At 31.2% G+C, this 21,878-nt stretch overlaps 1 protein-coding gene and 1 pseudogene across 3 annotated transcripts in view; one reads left to right on the top strand and one right to left on the bottom strand.

Annotated features, from left to right (window-relative positions):
• LOC145267033 (tripartite motif-containing protein 2-like) overlaps positions 1-21,878 on the top strand; it is a 569,514-nt gene that overhangs the window by 423,463 nt on the left and 124,173 nt on the right. The gene's annotated exons all lie outside the window — the stretch shown is intronic.
• Positions 21,700-21,816, bottom strand: LOC145273681 (5S ribosomal RNA; annotated as a pseudogene).

Genomic DNA, 21,878 nt, shown 5'->3' with positions numbered 1-21,878 from the left:
TCTAGCCAAACGGTTGAGATTTTTATTTATTCGTGGATATTTTTAAGTTAATTATTTATTATTATTATTCGCTATTGTATCGGAATGTTTAGCGATCTTTTTATGAAATCTTTTTATTTTATTTATTTTCGATTTTAATTCGATTATTCAGCTATAGAAAATTTCAGGTCTATAATCCAACGGGGAATTATTTTATTGTTTTTTTATTTTTTAGTTTTCTAGAATTTAGCGTAGAACAACATGAAAGGCGACCGTTGCCAATGAATGCGATAAATACTGATTTAACATTTAAAAGATAGATTTTAAAAAACTGTTTCCGGTATAATGTAAAATTAAATAATAAAAATAATGGATTTATTGTGTATTAAAAAAATGTTTTACTTATATAAAAACAAAATGAGAAGGCAAGAATTAAAAAAAAGCCGACGTTGAAATAGAAATGGTTGATGACTACTACGGTGGCTTTCGTTCTTTTCCTGACGCGAACGTTGATACCTGTTTAAATAATTGTTGCTCGATTTTTAAGACATTCTCTGCCCGAATTAATTGGTAATGTATTATTGCATCGGTGTGGCCGAGAAATCCTGTAAAAAAAAAATCGATTATTATTTTGTTTTTTCTTTTTAATCGTTTCGTTCCATTTTTGTTTAAAGAACTGGTTATTATAGGTTTGTGTTTGTTTAAAAAAATAAATAAATAAAGGAAACCAAACAAACAAATCTGTTTCGTTCATTCATTCGTATTCGATAAAAATGGAATGTTTTTTATTTCACTCGCGAAGACATTCTTATTTTTTTTTCTCAAATAACATTCGTCTTGATATTCAGTATAAATTTATCTTCGTCAATTTTAACGAGCAAATTTCAGTGCAAACCATTACAATTTGTTATATTTTGTCAAATGTGTATTTATTTGCGAATTTTGTTTATATAGTCTAGCCTTGGAAGCTTTTTTAACCTTGAAAACTATATAGATTTAATAATCTGTGATTTTCATTAGACCTCCAGGAAACCAATCTATACAACCATATATATATATATATATATATTTTATTTCTTCGTTGGAAAATGATTCTGGCAGTACGTCATTTAGTCTGCAATTGTTGAATCAATTTGCCTTTTCGAAATCGCAATGTTTCTAAGTCTTCAGGGATCATCGGTTGTTTATCATGAAACAAACACTGTTTTGGGTATATATATATATATATATATATATATATATATATATATATATATATATATATGAGACTGGTCGGGTTGTCTTAAATTCTCTTTAAAGAAAAAAGTTTTATAACGATTATTCGCTATGTAATTTGAAGATTATATTATTTTTAATGTGTAAAACAAATATTCAATATCGATTCTTTTTCCTTTTTTTTTTTTTTTTTTTTTTTTTTTTAAAGTGGGAGAATGTGTTTGTTTATTTATTTGAGGGAGGTATAAAAAATTAATTTTTAAACCCCTAACACTAAGCTAACTCTACCCGGCCTAGTCTGTTTTTGTCTGTTTCAAAAAGTATACGAATACCCATTTTTTTTTTTATCAAGTTGATTTGAAATTTGGGTCTGTCGTCCTTCCCCCTGTTGCTTGAATAGTTAAACTGTAGTAGTACCTTATTTTTCCCTAATATTAAAGTTCCTATCTGCTTGCCTCCCCATGAGTGCAGAGTTAGACACCAAAGCCCGTTTTTAATGTGAGGTAAGGAACAAAAATAAAATTGTCTCAGTCGTGAAGGAAGGACGGCTATCTCCACTAATCGAGAACAAAAAATTTAAGTGTAGCATCAGGACAGGTACTACACTTTGATCTTGGCTCGGACTAAATTTTTTTTTATTTTTTATTTTTTTTTTTAAAGAATCACTATCTTTATGTAATAGGCCTGTTTTAACTTTGTTTCTGCATTTTAAATTGCAGTTTTAAAATGAATCGAATTTTGTTTCCTTCCGACGTATTTTTGAAAAAGAATTTTGAACACTAAAAAACGTACACAAGCTGTACCCATTTTTTAAATCCATGTTTTTCTTTAAAATAAAAACAATTTGTTTGCAATTTATTAAATTAAAAATTAAAATAAAAAAAATATGTTAATTTTAAAAAATTGTTTATAAAGACGTTTTTCTTTATTTCTTAAAAAATATAGATTTCCGACAAGTATGGTATTTGTCCATTTTGGTGCTTATGCACTTTTGATACTGACTGCGCTATTTTTAAATAGCATTTTCAGGTTGAATTCAAGTTTCACGATATCTTTTTTTATTATTAAATTGTTTGGTGGAAGCACAGAATAATTACAAAACACCCTCACACCCCCATATTAAGAATGGCTTTCAAAATAATAAAGTTAAGATTTCAGCGTTGTAGTACCTCCATTTTTTTTTTTTTTTTTTTTACCGACCGTGCTGAAATAATATTATTTAGAAAGCTGTTCTTAACATGGGGGAGGTTATTATTATTATTATTATTATTATTATTATTATTATTATTATGTACTTAACAATTCAATAAACAAGATACCGTAAAAATTGAAATTAACTTGGAAATCCTATCTAAAAAAAAGTAATACGCTCCGTATTTGTCGCACAAATAACAAAATTATAAGCAAGTTTTGGTATTTTTTACGACCTGCCCCAGCGTAGTATAAATACTCCCTAACCTCCCCATGTTAAGAACGGCTTTCGGAATAAATACCCCCAAACTCAAAAGCCGTTCTTAACATGGGGAGGTTGGGAGTGTTTATTCCGAAAACCGTTCTTAACATGGTGAAGGTCGGATGGGAGGGGGTTATACTACGCTGAGACAGGTCGTAAAAAATACCACACACACACAAGTGCGTATATATATATATATATATATATATATATATATAATGTTAAACAAAATTGTTCTGAAGTTTGCACATGTTCTATTCTTTCAGAAGACGAAGTTTTTCTTTGTCGGCGTTCGCTACTGAGAAAGGGTAATAAAATGTTTTAGAATTTTTTTTTCTTTACTTTTTTTTTATTGACATCATCGTTTTTTATTTATTTCTTTTTTCTTTTCTCTGTCTTTTGTTTAACTCCAATAAAAGCAAATTACGATCCTGGTATGATGAGTCGGTACTGAATAACCTCTTAATCTTCCAACCATTAACGTCCCTCGTTTTCACGTTTCATTCATTCGGGTTTTGCCATTCATTCAGTTTCTATTGACGGTCGTCATATTTTGCGTTTTTACTGAAAAAATAATCGATTTCACTGACTACAAATAAACAGATAGATGGATTGAGAAATGAGGGGAGTCTTCAACCAAAGTCCCTCGGTGCTTTCTGCGGGCCTAAAATCAAACATAATAAAAAGCGTATCCAACACAGAATATTCCCCCTTAAAATATATATTTGTTAATTTCAATAAATCTTTAAACTTTTGGGGAATGTTCTGTATTAGATGTTTTTTTTTTTTATGTTTGATATTTTAGTCTGACAGGCCCGCAACAAGCGTCGGGGGGACTTTCCTTAAAGAAAGGCTTTTTTTTTTTTTTTCTAAGGTGTTTCCACTGCTTGTTGAGAAAGAGTCGACGGATCGATTTTATTTTTTTTAAAATATGTCATTTGAAGTAAAAGCAACATTACTTCATATCGAAAATAGTAATATATCTGAAACTTACGAAAATTCATAGAGTAGAAAGTTATTTATATTTAAAAGTAATTTTTATGAAAAATTGGAAAAGTACATTTTTCGTAGATGTTTTCAAGTAGACCGTGAAGATTTCAGACACAGGGGACATAACTCAGAACGCATATTTTAGATTACTTCGTAATAGCATTCAACTTGTGTAGCCTATAGCGATAGAGGCGGACGTTTAGGAAATTACCCCCCCCCCCTCGGTGCTTGTGCACTTATTGAACCGTGCTATTTTTGAATAGTATGTTCAACTTTAATTAGTTTTACGATATCTTTTTTTTTAATTATTAATTTGTGAACTGAAAGTACAGAATAGTTACAAAACACCGTCCTCTCCCCATGTTAAGAATGGCTTTCGAAATAACGTTATTTCAGTACGGTTCAATAAGTGCGCAAGTACTCCCCCCCCATTCTAAATTCCACAATTTACACTTGTCTTATTCACGTTAATCTCATCGATTACAAACTTAAATTTTAGATAAAAAAAAAAAAAAACATTGAAAATTTTTTTTTTGTTGTTTTTTTAGTTTTACTTTTATCGTTGGGGATCAGTTTTCAATTATAACGTTCTACTAAATTGAACACATACTTTGTGACCATCATCACCGAGAAAATATTGCGACTCTCTCATGTAACCGGTGATTATTCCCGTCTAAAAAGGGGGTTAAGAAGGAAACTTTCTTACCCCCCCCCCTTCTCCCCCATCCTTCATTTATCTTATCTATTTCGTTTAGTGCCGGGGAAAAATATTATGACTAATTATTTAAAATAACGTATTTAAGCATAGTTAATGTAAACTACATAAATGTTATTCGTATCAAATGCTAAAAGTTAAACCCGTTGAATTGTCAGATGTTTTTACGTATAACCCAAAAAGTGTTTATATATAATTAAACGTTGTTTTCAATTTTGTTTGAATTTAAGTTAAGTTTTTAATCGATGATTTAACGTGAAAAAAGTATAAATTGTCGAATTTAGAGGTGGGGATCAATTTCCTAAACGTCCGCCACGATAGACTTTTTTTTTTCATTATTATTAAAAATACAATAGAATCTGTTCTACTATATGAATGTTAGATATATTATTATTATCATCGACAAAATGACATTAAAAAATCGATCTGTCGCCTCTCCCCCCTCTCTCTTCCCCTCTTTCTCTCTCCCTCCTCTCTCTCTCCCCTCCTCTCTCTCCCCCCTCCTCTCTCTCCCCCTCCTCCCTCTTCAAGCACCGAATGTAATAACAAAAAATGTGATCTGTTGCGTCAACGTTGGTATATCGTGCAATATACGAAGTAAATAGAAAAAAGGTTAGACGGGTGCAAACAACAATATCTTTAAACCATTTGTAATCAATAACAGATGAAGCATCCGCTTTTTGACGCGTTCAATTTTCACAAAGGATTTTAGAATATTTTGTATTGTGATGTCATAATAGACCCCCATCTATCTCCCCTCCCCCATTTCGGTACTTATGCAGTTTAGGAACTGTATTATATTTTTAGATAGGATTTTCGAATTGAATTCAATTTTTTACGGTATCTTTTTGTTAGGTGAAAATACAGAATAGTTAAAATAAAAAAAGAAGCCCCCATTCTCTGCTAAGAATAGCTTTCTAAATAAGGTTATTATTTCAGCACGGTTTGTAAATTGCGCAAGTACCCCGATCCCCCTCTTTCTCCCCATTTTTTTTTTTTTTTTTTTTTGCTCTTTCTTCCCCTTTTACGGTACAAAAAAGCCTTCATAATAAATAATAAGTCATTGTAAATAGTGCTCAGGTGCAGGTGCACCACTTACTGCACCAGCACCACATCTGAGATGTGGCACATACATCTCTCTCTCTTGTCACCATCTAAAACCGTATTTAAGTTGTTAAGATTGGCACTTTGTTTACAAAGCCATTCAGCGGAAGTGACGTGAGACAAATAGCTACGGATCATCGGATGACCAAAACTTTTTTTTAATGCAAGTATAAAAATAGAAGTTTTATTTAAACAGCCTTTGTTTGAAGTTTTATATAAAACAAAACAATATAATTATCATAAAATATGTTCATGAACTGTTATATATATATATATATATATATATATATATATATATATATATATATATGATTAATTCATTTAATCACAAATTAATATACGAAAGTATAAATTTATGCGTAAACTTCAAGTATTTAATTCAACAGTGCTTAATATGTAGGTAGAGCTAGGTAGTAAGTTATAAAATATATATGGATGGCAATTAAGCTACACATAATATTCTGCGTTTCATCCGGTCTATGATGTGGCTGTGTAGCTTAATTGCCATATATATTTTATAACTTACTAATATATATATATAACTTCTATTTTTATATTTGCATTAAAAAAGGGCACTTATACAGTTTAATCAAGACATTAAAAAATGGAAATATCGAAAAAAAAAAGGTTATATTGTATGTATCCGTTTTGTTCTGAAGATCTCCGAAAAAAATCCTTTAATTTGACCGAATATTTTTTTTTACAACGGAAAAACACGTTTTTTCCCCCCCTGTTTTTTTTTTTTTTTTATGGCAGCGCGTTGAAGATAGAAATCTTTAAAAAAAAATTTAACACGCAACGGGGAGATAACTCAGTTTAAAGCGCCGACATTCCCTCCTCATCTTTAATATTAGCTTTTCTTCCTAAAAAATCGAACCTTTTCCTCGGTATCAAACAAATTGTTTGTTTGTTTATTTGTTTGTTTTTTCGCTAAAAAATAAAATAAAAATTACTTGATGAAATTAAGTGGATTTTTATTTTCAGAGAACTTCATTCCATAACGGATACGTACAATTGAAACATTTTTGATATTTTCATTTTTTTTTAACGTCTTGATTAAACTGTACAAGTACCGAAAAAGATATAGATATATTATATACAGTTTTGGTCATCCGTACCTTAAAATTTGTCTGACATCACTTCCGTTGAATGGCTTTGTAAACAAAGTGCCAATCTTAACTGAAGCCAAAGTCGTCATATATACATGGAGTGTGCACGGTGACAATGCTAGCAAGATAATTAACTCAAATATGCAATATGTCAAATCTGCCCAAAAATAACAAATTTATTTATTTTTGTTACAATTTCTTACAATTTTATTACAAATCGTTTTACAAAAATAAAATAATAAAAACTCAAAATGTCTGAGTCAATGCAAAATAACGTCAAACGGATAATTGTATTTTATCTCACTGTTAGCCATGAAACATCTCATTTTCCGAGAACGATTGATTGATTTTTTTTTAATTGATTTTTTTCTCTGTTTTATGGGTCAAATTTTGGGCGAAATAATTTCTTTAGATTATCCGATATAACGTTATTCCTAAGTAAAATTATTCATTTTACTGAATTTTTAAAACAATTATTTCGTTTTTATTCAATGGAAACCTGTTGCACCGTAGGAAATTTATGGAAAATATTTCAAATGCAGTTTTATGCTTTTGCATTACGGCATTAGCAGGAAGACCCGGCATTGCCCGGAGTTGAATGAGTAACCATATGCCTTTTTTTGTTTTGTTTTCAACCATAACATATGACTTTTTTTTTTCATTTATTTATATACAGAATAAGGACCATGCTGAAATAACGTTAATATTTAGAAGCTCAGGCGCTTTTACACTGTTAGGAAGAAATTTTGTAGTCGATAAATGGCGGTTTAAGATAAAAAACAAGGGTTCCTACTGATTTTTTTTCTCAATAAATAACAATGGTGGCTTCCAAATCATGCAGTCAAAATTACTTGAATATTACTGAATTATTAAAAAAAACACACACACACACAAAAAAAAAAACAACTTTGTGTTAGCAGGTGAAAATTTGCGGCCATCTTGTTCAAATCGAAACGGAAACTTACATCACTTTCGAACGCTCCTGGAATGTCGTTCATCAAATTTTATTTTTTATTTTCTTTAATAATTTTTTACCTTATCGATTTTCGTAATTTCTGGATATAATCATCTTCAAAATACGTAAATACTATTGTTTTCATGTGGAATTCAGTATTTACGATATCCGAAATTTCGTCCTCATAGTGTAGAAGCGCCGAAACTCATTCTTAACCTGTGGAAGGGGGGCGTTTTGCAACTTTTCTAATAAACAAAAGATGTCATAAAAATGCAACTTTAAAGTATTATCTAAAAAATAGCACTGTCCATTTTCTTTTTCTTTTCTTTTTTTTTTTTTCTCTTTCTCTTCTCATGTTCACCCCTTACAAAGCTTATCGTCACTTGGACATAAGGGGCTACTATTTGGTGCCATGTCTAGGAAAGATTAACAAGATATTTGTTTGTTACATTTAAACTTCTGCATATCAGTACAACCAGGGATGCAGGCAGCAGGAAGGGAATTCCAAAGTTTAGCTGTTCGAGGAAAGAAACTATTAGAATAGAATGCATCCACCCCAAGCACATTGTTTCTTTATTTTTTTGCCTTTTGTATTGTCACCCAGACTTGTGTTTAGTATTCAACAATTTGTTATTCCGGATACTACTATTCACAGCAACATGTGGTTTGCTCATAATTATATTGAAAACCTTCCTGTACCCCCCCCCATCCTTCAGTGGTAGAACCATAATTAAAGTCTCTTTAATCCTCAGACAATATTTTTACATATTTCTACATTGCCTCGCGTTGACATTTTTTTAAATAATTTTAATCAGGAACATACAATTTGTACAGGAACTGTACAATTTGTTTTATGGGCCATTAAAAGTCATTTTTTTTTTTTTTTTTTTTTTTTTTTTTTTTTTTACTTCTGTAGCAGTTTTCATGATATCAAACTAATATATATATACATATATAAAATAAAAATTAGAATTAAATTTACCAAAATGATCCCAGATGGTAAAACTAAAGTATATTATAAATATTAAAGAATTAATATTTATAAAGTAATGTCAACCAGATGTAAAAGCTCGATAAAACCAAATAGAAAATCCAATTAACTTTCTAGTTATATTTTTGGATTGGATTATTTACCGTTCACCAGACTATCCATTCACGTGTAATCACCTTTTTCTTCACCATATTCCCTCTGCTTCACTTTTTGTTATCAAGTAAGATCTTTGACTTGCAGTTTCATTAAATACTTTTGTATGCAAAATCCGATCCCGCATTTTGCTAATTCCTACCCTCTGATGAGAAGGAAAGTATTTCTTCGAAACTCCGTGGATTAAGGACTATCCACTTATCAAGTGTTTCCTTTGCAGATTAAATATGTTTTTAACTCTTTTTCAAAGTGTTTTTTAACATGTTTTAACTGTTTGCTCTCTCTCTCTCTCATATATATATATATATATATATATATATATATATATATATATAATGAGCAATTTAGTCTCCCATAATAAATTCATAATAAAAATCTTAATCCATTGCCAAAATACAAACAAGATTTCTTATTCGAGTTTGTCAGTACAAGGGAGGTAAACGCGATTCTTATGATTGAAAATTTGTCAAACATTTTTTTTTTTTCCAAAATGTTAATCGACTTTTAATAATAAAACTCTCATGAAAATATATACTTCTTATATTTATATAATTTGATGACCTTGAATAATTAGTAACATTAATACTGGCCGACTTATATTTTATATAAATGTTTCTTTTTATGCAAACAATGTATTTATAGAGTTGTTGGTTTTAAATGAAGTAGATTCATTGAAATATGTAAATAAAAAACAGCTGTTTCCACAGGTGGGCGTAATTTTAAATAGTGGAATATAATTTTGTTCAATCCCAGAATGCTATTCTTTCAGGCATTACCTTATTTCCCTGAGAGTAAGGATTGGTTTGTTACCTGATGCTGACAGGTTTGATCCAGTTAACATTTGCATCCATTCAGATTGCTTCCTTTTCGGGAGAGCGAGAGTTCGCCATGTTAAACTGACCTTATGCCTAACTTTACTGCAGTGAGAAACATAAATAAACGTTTATTTTCTCTATGAATCGAATTATGTTTCGAATACACCCAGAAGACAAATTAAAATCTTTTTTTAATACCTTAAGTTGGTGTGACCTTGTTCCAACTGGATGATTTTATCGTTGGCCATAAAGTCACCAGAGTCTGGACCATTGTTGAGATGACTTGTTCTTTTCTGACCGAAATGTATGATTCTGTGTCGTGTTCAGTTCTAGGATGTGTACCCTCTCAGTTTTTTTCCTTTTCATGCTTTGAGAAGAGGTTAGTTTATTGCTAATCACCTGAGGTGTCCCTACCAGGGAATGTCGATGAAGCTGTGCAGGCATTTATTTATTTTTTTTTTTATTCTGCTGGATAAAGTTCTCTTCCTCTAAGGTCAACTCTCACTTTCCAGACTTTGTGTCACATCTGTCCTTCATGGGAGGGAGATAGACATCAGCAACAGAATAATTTTGATGTATTATTGTTTGGCAAACATGATGATTCTGAACCTTGATCGAGCAGGAGAAATGGTTCTGACTTTCCATGTCTTGGACATTACATTCTCTTTTTTGAATGATGCTCCCCAAAACTGAATAAATCACCTAGATTCAAACATTCTATATTTTAACTGTTTACCGTAAAACAGGATCAGTTATTTGATTCAAGTATGTGAGTTCGCTGTTTTTTAGCAGAATTTTACTGCTTTTTTTTTTAATTCAACAAAAGCAGAGTTCCACTTAGTTTGCGATGTCCTCCCATGGACACAAGTTCACAACTTTTTAGTCTCCCCATCTTATATATATATAATATATATAATATATATATATATATATATATGAACAAATGATTAATAAAACATGTTAAAAAGACATCTTGAAAAAGAGTTAAAAACATATTTAATTTTAAAAAAAGGAAATCTTTTTATCATTTTTCTTTTACCTCCTATTCCCCTTACCTCACCCTTTTTTTTAACCAAGTAAGATCTGTGACTTACTTGTAGTTTCATTAAATACTTTTATATGCAAAATCCGATCCTGCATTTTGCTAATTCCTGCCCTCTGATGAGAAGGAGAGTATTTCTTCGAAACTCCGCGGATTAAGGACTATCCACTTATCTTGTGCTTCCTTTTTTAAAATTAAATATGTTTTTAACTCTTTTTCAAAATTTCTTTTAACATGTTTTATTAATCGTTTGTTCATATTATAAGCTCTATTTCCTTTTCGGTTTTATTGAAATTTTACATCTGGTTGAGATTACTTTACTTGTAAATATTAACTCTTTAATATTTATAATATATTTTAAGTTTACCAATTTGATTACCTTGGTAAACTTATTGTAATTTTTATTTTATTTTATTTTTTTATATATATATATATATATATATATAAACATTTTTTCTCTTAATAAGGAGTCAAGTTATTACTTGTCTTATGTTCCTTGCAAAGCACTCTGCTAAGACATGTTTTGTCTATGTGTGTAACATTACAATAGGAGAGTAGACAACTTTTTGTTTCAATAAAAAATGACTTCCTGTCTCCTTCCCTTTACATGCATATTCAATGTCTTCGTCTTAATCTTGACTGCCTTTGCTAGAACTGATTGGAGTTGTTTAAGAAAAACAAAAATTTGTGTTGTCCTCTTCCCCTGCCAGATTAAAAAATTTCTCTCAATTTTATTTATTTTTTGTGTAGCTTGGATACTTGAATCCTTGCTTATATTTTACGGAATGAAATAAATTCTTTTTGTTTAGGAACATTCTGTACTAGTGGAATTAATAAAATAGGTAATTATGCACTTTTGTTACTGTGCTGAAATAATAACATTATTATTTAGAAAGCCATTCTTAACATGGTGATGGGAGGGTGTTTTGTCATTATTCGGTACTTTCACCTAACAATTTTATAAAAAAAGAAATAAAACTTGAATTCAACTTGAAAACATTATTTTTAAAAAATAGCACGGTAACAAAAGTGCATAAGCAACGTAAGATATCAGAATAAAACAAACTATTCCAGTTTTTTTTTTTGTTGTTTATTTTTGGTTCAAGAGAAATTATTTGATTTTGAAACAATTATCCTCATCCTGCATTGGTGTATGCTGATGAGTCAAAGAATAAAATATCAAACATTTGAGATAACTTTCCAATACAGCTGTAAAATATAGTGCGCAGCTCTCTGCCATTGATTTACTGTTTGATATCGTAGCAAATATATTGCATGAATGTATCATTTTTTAAAAGATGTGATGTTATTACTTATATGACAAAACAAAGAACAAAGTTAGCCATTGTCAATTATATGACTTATTCATTTTGTTGCCTAATCAGTTACATTTTTGGGTTTGATATAAATAGGTGTATTTTATAGTGATGGGACGATTCCAATATTTTTCACCGATTCCGATACAATTACTGATTCCATACCAAATTCTCGATTATGATACAATTATCGATCCCGATTCTTTATTCATCTCCGCATATTTAACTATAGAGTTGCTATTTTCCTCGATTACCATAAAACCAAATGTTAAATGTGCAGATATTTTCTCAAACAGAAAAGTACATTTGGGGGAGGGGTGATCTATAGATTTTAGTTTTACTGGTAGTTTAAAATCAATAAATATTATGTTAACATTACTAAGAGCAGTGGAAAATTTTGTTGTAAACAAAATCAAATAAAAAAGACAATTAAAAGAATCATTTCTGACATCGGAAAGTAGGAACAAATTTTTCCAATTTCGATGCCTCAAAAGTTCCGATTTTTCCGACTCCCTATTCTGTTTCCGATTCATCGTCCCAACACTAGTATTTTGACTTTTCAATCAGTTTATCGACTAGCCTGCCACTTAGTTCTAATAAGTTTCTGTTGTAAGTTCACTGCTTTTTGTATGACCTAGATTTTGTTGAAAATCCTGTTCATTGAAGACTTGTAGCCCTTGGTCAGTTCTTCACTTAAACCCTGTTTGACCCTTGGCTTTTTGTACACCTCATTCGCTGTCCTGTGGGAGTCAGGATACAAGCAATACTCTGGTCTAGTTTTATTTACTACAAACCAAATAGCAAGAGTCATGGAATTCTTGTCTAAAAAATAAATTTTACCAAATCCAGCCCACCATTAAATAAAAGAAATTAAAAATGACCCTACAGAAAAGAAGAAAGTAGTTAAGTCAGGCCCCACCTGTGTGCTTTACATGCACAAGTACATTTGTATATATCAAAAATGAATAACTTGTGTGCATAGCGTGCTATGGACTATATACACTGTGAAATATCTTCAACTGTGGTGACCTGATGTCAACCCATTTTATATACTACCAGCATTTCAGCCCGGTGTTTGGAGGTGTATGTTGAGCAAAAAAAAAGAAAAAAAAACGGTCAATTGTTAAACTTCGACCCCTATTATGACCCCTTAATATTTGTTTTGGGCTCAAATCAAGTTATTAAGTTAAATCCATGTCCAAGGAACCTATATCTAAAATTTCAAGTGTTTAGACCCCAAATTGTCTGAGTTTGGTGGAGTTCTCAAAAGTCAGATCGTTGAACGTTGACCCCTTAACAGCCAAATTTCTGGCTGAAAACCAATCCCAAAGATTTTCCCAAATCTCAGTACCCTGTGTATCAAATTTCGAGTCTGTAGACTGAAAATTGGCAGTGTTATTGCATTGGAAAATGTACACACACACACACATTCACTTAAAACAGGATCAGTTATTTGATTCAAGTATGTGAGTTCGCTGTTTTTTAGCAGAATTTCACTTATATATATATATAGATTATTCTAATGATTTAAAGGAATTATTTCACAAAACCAAAGAGAAATGCTATTTCTCATACGACATTATTTCTGCAAACTCACGCCTGAAGTATTTCTCCCTCCTTATGTTTCTCTCATCAGAGCACTATTAAAGTATGGTGACTAGGCGTCTTTTCCATATCTAATGTGCGATATCTAACATTTGGAGAGAGTTCAATGACTACTTTTGGCCTTTTGGCCAGATCAAAGTGTAGTATCTGTCTTCAGAATCGGCACTTCCATTTCTCGTTCTTTTTCAGTGGAGGAGAAATCCTTCACGACTGAGACAATTTTTATTTTTGTACCCTTTCTCCACATTAAAAAACGACCCTGGTGTCTAACTCTGTCCCATGGGGAGGCATTGTAAAATAGGTGCTTGAATGTTGCAGGGTCTATTGGATCTGCTCTATGATAGTCGACTCAAAAAGTGCAAGTTTTTCTCCTTTGAGCACCAGCTATTATATGGTGATCTGATTTTGGCCTACAATTTCCTCAACAGACATTGTGATATGCTTCGGAACCTTTTCTTCACTTCTGTACTAGAAAGACGACTATGTGGATGCCACGTGAAACGTTTTCATTGCTGAAGGAGAGCTGCGTTCTCAATCGGATTCCCTGTTTCTTGGAATAGACTTTCAAGTAAAGCAATAAATGCAACAACAACACAATTCAAGGTGAATTTGGTGCTGGACTACTGCGTCCTTTTCTGTGTAAATTTTTATCACCCTTTCCTTATGACAATTGAAGGCAATTGTTTTATTTTTTTGCCAAATAAATTGAATTAAATTGAATACTTAGGAATCTGTATGGAATTTTCAATTGAACCCTTTATTTAATCCCTGGTATAGCTTTTTCTCATTCCATTAGCCATAACCAGGTAGAAGTCTTAAGTAATTTGTAATTGTATTCTTAGTGTGGTAGCAATGGATAAAAATGCTATGTTACAATCAGTTACGCCTAGCAAAAGTAAAACTTATAATGATCGGTTCATTAGTCTAGAAGTGAATCTTGTAAGTACAAATATATAATTAAAGTAATGTAATTAACTTTATAAATATATGTGTCTCTAAATGGAGTGATGTCATGCATGAAAGAGGACTATGTAGGCTAGACACTACATTAAATTTTTTCATTGCTGATTTTGATGAAACCAAAAGAGGGCTGGTTTCTCAAGCAGAATCCCTGGACTTTGGGATAAACTTCCAAGTGAAGTGATAAATACAATAACAAGGAAACGATTTACAGTGAATTTAGATTTAGGTGCTAGACTACTGCGTCCTTTTCTGTGTAAATTTTTACCATCTTTTCCCTACAGGGCATTGAAACAAAAATTGTTTTATTTCTTGCCAAATGAATTCCATTATACAAAAAAGTATAGTATTTAGACACATGTAAAAGGATTTCTATGCATCTTAATAATTTTCTACAATTTGGGAAAATGTTTTTTCCATAATATATATATATAGAAAAAATAATGATAAAATCAGCAGTAGGTTCTCTGCAGTGCAATATAGACTACAATATATTGTGAATTAAGTCACTGTGAGAGGCATGTAAAGCTTCCTTCAGATGAATCGCAATGGGTCCCCAATGAGATCAGGCAGTCAATTGATTTGATTGAAAAAATGGGCAATTTTACCGATTTCGATGAAAATAAAATATGGGATTGTGAAAGATTCGTTGATCATCATTCAATCTCAGGAACCGTCAGGTCTCCCTGCTAGTGTATATATATATATATATATATATAAGTGAGATAAGACGCTGATAGAATTCAGATGAAAAATCCTAATAGATATTACTTGAAGTAATACTTTCAAGGAGATCCTAGCTAAAAAGGAAAAGCTCAATATTTAAGAATATATATTTCGTGGTTAAATTTTAAATTCTGAAAACCGAGAAAGCATTTGGACTACAGCTACCAACACGCAACCAACGCAACATCGAATAAGGCGGCCAGGTATACTTTTCGAAATATCAATAAGGAGCAGTACGCTTTCGCTATATGGGAATATCACTTTCTCCCATGGGCCTATATTCTGCCCACCTGGATTTATAACCCCGAACGACATTGGACTCCTTCCGATAATGGACAACCCAGGTTGTATCAACTTCTCTTTTCGTATAATTTTCTCCATATAATTATCCACAACTATTCAAGAAACTATTTTCAATAATTGTGCTGAAAAGCAAAATAGCGTCCATTCGCAGTTGAACATTTTGCTAACTGCATTTCATTTCCTCTGATGATGAGAGCCATTGTTGAAAATCCATGGATTAAGGAAATTAATATAACCCCTTATATATATTCCTTTTGTCAAGCAATAAATTCTTAAATCGAATATATGTTGTTTTTTCAGAATTTAAAATTTAACCACGAAACTTATATATATATATATATATATATATATATATATATGTATATATTTATATATATAGAAAGAGAGAAAGGGGAAGGTAGTTTGCTTGAAGCATTGCTGGTAAATATAGAAGAGTGTAAGATGGCTATAGCAATGTAGGGAGCCGGCTGTTGTATTTGCGTGACGTATGGAAAAAATGGAGAAATGCAATAAGGTCTTATTTGTTTTACTGTTTTATTTAACTTCATATATAGATTTATTTTTCAAGATAATCTCAATACAAATCAGTAATTATGAACTTACTGTTTGATATAACCGGGATGGTGGAGGTCTTAATATTTCGAAAATGTCATTTTTTTTTTCAAATGAATATCCTTGAAAAAAGAAAACATTGAAATATCATAAGGTGGAAATAGATGTGGGAAAGGGACAGCATTTGTCTATTTTTGTTCAGATGTTACACTAATACAACAGCCAGTTCCCTGTATTGCTATACCCTTCTTATACTCCTCCATATATATATATATATGTGTGTGTGTTTGTTTGTTGTATGACGTTCACCCTAGTATTCAAGGGAATATTACATTCACAGGCGGTCCTGTATGTGTGTGTGTTCCCCCCCCCCCATCGGCAGTATATAATATTAGTGATGAGATGATTCTGATATTATTCCAGATTCCAATACAATTTCCGATTCCATTTTAAATTCATGATTCTGATTCTTTTAAAATACCTATATATTTAGCTGGAGAGTTGTGTGTGTGTGTTTCATTTAAAAAAAATTTTTTTTTTTAAAGCTTACCATGAAAATCCGTGGCACAAATGTAAAAATACACTTGTGCATGTTAATAAATGTTAATTTTATTTTAAAATCAACAAATATTTATTTATAATTAATTATTTACAGACTATTATGCTCATCTTTTAGTTGTTGTTTCATGATGTTTAGGCCAATTATTCCTCTGGCCTTTGTCAGGTGGTTAACCGCGACGGGATAGGATTGTCAAATCCTCCAGCTACATCCACAGCAACTACTGCCTTCCATAGTCGTTGTCGTCTCACCACGGTTTGGCTAACTAATCCTCTGACTGGTTTTGGGTGGTATTGAAACCGCTACCTTCAGACAATGCTCACCTGAAATTGTAGATATTCCGCATCTCGATCCACTGTGTCACAGGCCCCGATGGGCAATCAAGGTTGGATTCTTTGGTCTTATAAATCCACATTTTTATATTTTTGTTCTTCCAATTGTCAGGTCCGTACTGATTGTTATATATTATTTAATTTGGAATTATTTTTTTAGATTGGTAATTTTGTAAAATTTATTTTTATTTAATTGTGGACTATTATTCTCATCTTTTAATTGTTATTTCATGACGTTTCAGCCGATTAGTTGGCCAAACCATGGTAAGACGATGACAACTATAGAAGGTAGTAATTGCTGTGGATGTAGTTGTAGGATTCGACATTCCTATCACGTCGCGGTTAACTACCTGATGCAGGCCAGAGGATTAATTGAAAGTGAAACAATAACTAGAAGATGAAGATAATAGTATGCAAATCTATATCTATATATAAACAGGAATGTGTGTCTGTGTATGTGTGTACGTTTCCCTATGCAATAACTCTGTCAATTTTTATATACAGGGTACTAAGATTTGGGAAAATCTATGTGATCTGTTTTCGGCCAGAAATTTGTCTGTTAAGGGATTGAAGTTCAACGATTTGACCTTTGAGAACTCTACTAAACTCCTGACAATTTTCGGTTTAAACACTTGAAACTTTAGATATAGGTTTCTTGGACATGGATCTAACTTAATAACTTGATTTGAGCCCAAAACAAATGTTAAGGGGTCATAATAGGGATCAAAGTTTAAAAAATTGACCGTTTTTTATATTTTTTTTGCTCAACATACACCTCCAAACACCCGGGCAATGCCGGGCACCCATGCTAGTATATATATATATATATATATATATATATATATATATATATATATATATATATATATAAGTGAACATGTGTGTGTGTACATTTCCCTATGCAATAACTCTGTCAATTTTCAGTCTACAGACTCGAAATTTAATATACAGGGTACTGAGATTTGGGAAAATCTTTGATCGATTTTCGGCCAGAAATTTGGCTGTTTAGGTGTCAAAGTTCAACGATTTTACCTTTGAGAACCCTACCAAACTCCTCCGTCAATTTTGGGTCTAAACACTTGAAATTTTAGATATAGGTTCCTTGGACATGGATCTAACTTAATAACTTGATTTGAGCTCCAAACAATAAATTTTAAGGCGTCATAATAGGGGTCAAAGTTAAAAAACTTGACCTTTTTTTTTTGTTGTTTTTTGTTTTTTGTTTTGCTCAACATGCACTTCTAAACACCCGGGCAACGCCGGGCTGAAATGCTAGTAATAAAATAAAATATACAAATTGCTAATCTTAAAACGAATTTGAAATTAATTCAATAAATATTTATCTCATTTTATCATTATTTTGTTTCATTTTACTTTAGTTGTAATTCTCAGAAATCAAGGGCACCCTTTCTGGTCTAACATTTGGTTACTATATGAGATGCATAGATAATCACTATATGAGATGCATAGATAATCACTTAATATATATGAGATGCATAGATAATCACTATATGAGATGCATAGATAACCACTATATGAGATGCATAGATAATCACTATATGAGATGCATAGATAATCACTATATGAGATGCATAGATAATCACTTAATATATATGAGATGCATAGATAATCACTATATGAGATGCATAGATAATCACTATATGAGATGCATAGATAATCACTTAATATATATGAGATGCATAGATAATCACTATATGAGATGCATAGATAATCACTATATGAGATGCATAGATAATCACTATATGAGATGCATAGATAATCACTTAATATATATGAGATGCATAGATAATCACTATATGAGATGCATAGATAATCACTTAATATATATGAGATGCATAGATAATCACTATATGAGATGCATAGATAATCACTTAATATATATGAGATGCATAGATAATCACTATATGAGATGCATAGATAATCACTTAATATATATGAGATGCATAGATAATCACTATATGAGATGCATAGATAATCACTATATGAGATGCATAGATAATCACTATATGAGATGCATAGATAATCACTATATGAGATGCATAGATAATCACTATATGAGATGCATAGATAATCACTATATGAGATGCATAGATAATCACTATATGAGATGCATAGATAATCACTTAATATATATGAGATGCATAGATAATCACTATATGAGATGCATAGATAATCACTATATGAGATGCATAGATAATCACTTAATATATATGAGATGCATAGATAATCACTATATGAGATGCATAGATAACCACTATATGAGATGCATAGATAATCACTTAATATATATGAGATGCATAGATAATCACTATATGAGATGCATAGATAATCACTTAATATATATGAGATGCATAGATAATCACTATATGAGATGCATAGATAATCACTTAATATATATGAGATGCATAGATAATCACTATATGAGATGCATAGATAATCACTATATGAGATGCATAGATAATCACTTAATATATATGAGATGCATAGATAATCACTATATGAGATGCATAGATAATCACTTAATATATATGAGATGCATAGATAATCACTATATGAGATGCATAGATAACCACTATATGAGATGCATAGATAACCACTATATGAGATGCATAGATAATCACTTAATATATATGAGATGCATAGATAATCACTATATGAGATGCATAGATAATCACTTAATATATATGAGATGCATAGATAATCACTATATGAGATGCATAGATAATCACTATATGAGATGCATAGATAATCACTATATGAGATGCATAGATAATCACTATATGAGATGCATAGATAATCACTTAATATATATGAGATGCATAGATAATCACTATATGAGATGCATAGATAATCACTATATGAGATGCATAGATAATCACTATATGAGATGCATAGATAATCACTTAATATATATGAGATGCATAGATAATCACTATATGAGATGCATAGATAACCACTATATGAGATGCATAGATAACCACTATATGAGATGCATAGATAATCACTTAATATATATGAGATGCATAGATAATCACTATATGAGATGCATAGATAATCACTTAATATATATGAGATGCATAGATAATCACTATATGAGATGCATAGATAATCACTATATGAGATGCATAGATAATCACTATATGAGATGCATAGATAATCACTTAATATATATGAGATGCATAGATAACCACTATATGAGATGCATAGATAATCACTATATGAGATGCATAGATAATCACTATATGAGATGCATAGATAATCACTATATGAGATGCATAGATAATCACTATATGAGATGCATAGATGATCACTATATGAGATGCATAGATAATCACTATATGAGATACATAGATAATCACTATATGAGATACATAGATAATCACTATATGAGATACATAGATAATCACTTAATATATATGAGATACATAGATAATCACTATATGAGATGCATAGATAATCACTATATGAGATACATAGATAATCACTTAATATATATGAGATACATAGATAATCACTTAATATATATGAGATGCATAGATAATCACTATATTCCATTACAATTCTCCTTTACATCTAAAACATTGATTTAGTAAAGAAGTTGAGAACATAATTCTCGTCTCCCTAGTTGACCATTTGAATACGTTATAGTATACCTTTATTGTAGTCTCTTAGTCTTACTTCAGGATTAATTGTAGTCTCTTGGTCTTATTTCAGGACAAATATTAATCTTGTTTGGTGGAGTATCTATCTTTGTGCTATTACTTGAAGTAACATCACTTGGAGAAGGCGCACCATTCTTCGGAAAAGCGAGTGTTAGTAAATCATACAGAGGATACCTTATTTGGGCCAGGAATACTAGGTGATCTTAAATATTTAATTGGAGTTTACTTGTGACGAAAAATGTCCTTATTCTAGGTTCTCTAGAAAAAAAGACCTATACAAAGAGACATTAGGCATTCGATTATAATATCTAGTAGGCATTCAAGTTCTCTCTAAGTATTATTTTCTTTTTGTTTCATTTTTCTTCAATTGAAGTTCTCATGAATCAAGGGACCCCCCCCCTACCTGAGACTAACACTTGAACCCTATAAAAGATACATAGATATTCGAATGTTCCATTAAAGTTCTTTATCTAATAAACACTGAGTTATTAAAGAAGTTGAGAATATAAGTTTCCCCTCCCCAATTGACCATTTAAAGTATACCTTTATTGAGATCTCTTGATCTTACTGGATTTCAAGACAAGAATTCATCTTGTCTGGTGGAATATCAAGTTTTGTGTTATTATGTGAGATAACATCACTTGGTGCACCATTTTTTTTTTTTTTTTGTAAAAGTCAGTGTGGGCTAGCTATACCAAGAAGATATTATTCGAGCTGCAGATACTATGTAATTTTGAATATTTTGTCAGTGTTTACTTATAGGGGACAGTATCCACATGCCAGATTGTCCTGACAAACAGACTTCAGACACTTAAAATATCAAAAAATGAACAATTAAAAGGATCGTTTTAGGCATTGGGAAAAAAATTCTGATTCTTATACCAATTTTAATGAACCCCAAAGTTTTGACTTTTATGGTTTGCATTGTGATTAATTGTTCCAACATATATATATATATATATGAAGGCTTCCATCAGTCTTGACAGACTATGGATACCCACTGTAAGGGTGCCTGCGCGTGAAATTTGTGTGGCAAGACATGCGCAACGTCTAACCACGCCTCTCCTGAGTCAACATTGTTGCATACCAGTGGCAAGTTGAGGTACAAGACGACTGGAAACAATGCCGAGATAAGCGGAGAGCACATACAGCGCCTAGAATTCCCAAATGGTCACCCATCTGGTATTAGCCAGGCTCAACATTGCTTAACTTCGGTGATCTGACGAGAACCGGTGTGTCAACGTGATTATGCCGTATATATATATATATATATATATATATATATATATATATACCCATTTTTATTTTAAAAATGAAACAA

This window comes from Euprymna scolopes, chromosome 4, assembly GCF_053919585.1.
Source record: "Euprymna scolopes isolate OS-2025 chromosome 4, ASM5391958v1, whole genome shotgun sequence".
NCBI classification, from domain to species: Eukaryota; Metazoa; Mollusca; class Cephalopoda; order Sepiida; family Sepiolidae; genus Euprymna; species Euprymna scolopes.
This window is presented reverse-complemented; position numbering and strand designations above follow the sequence as displayed.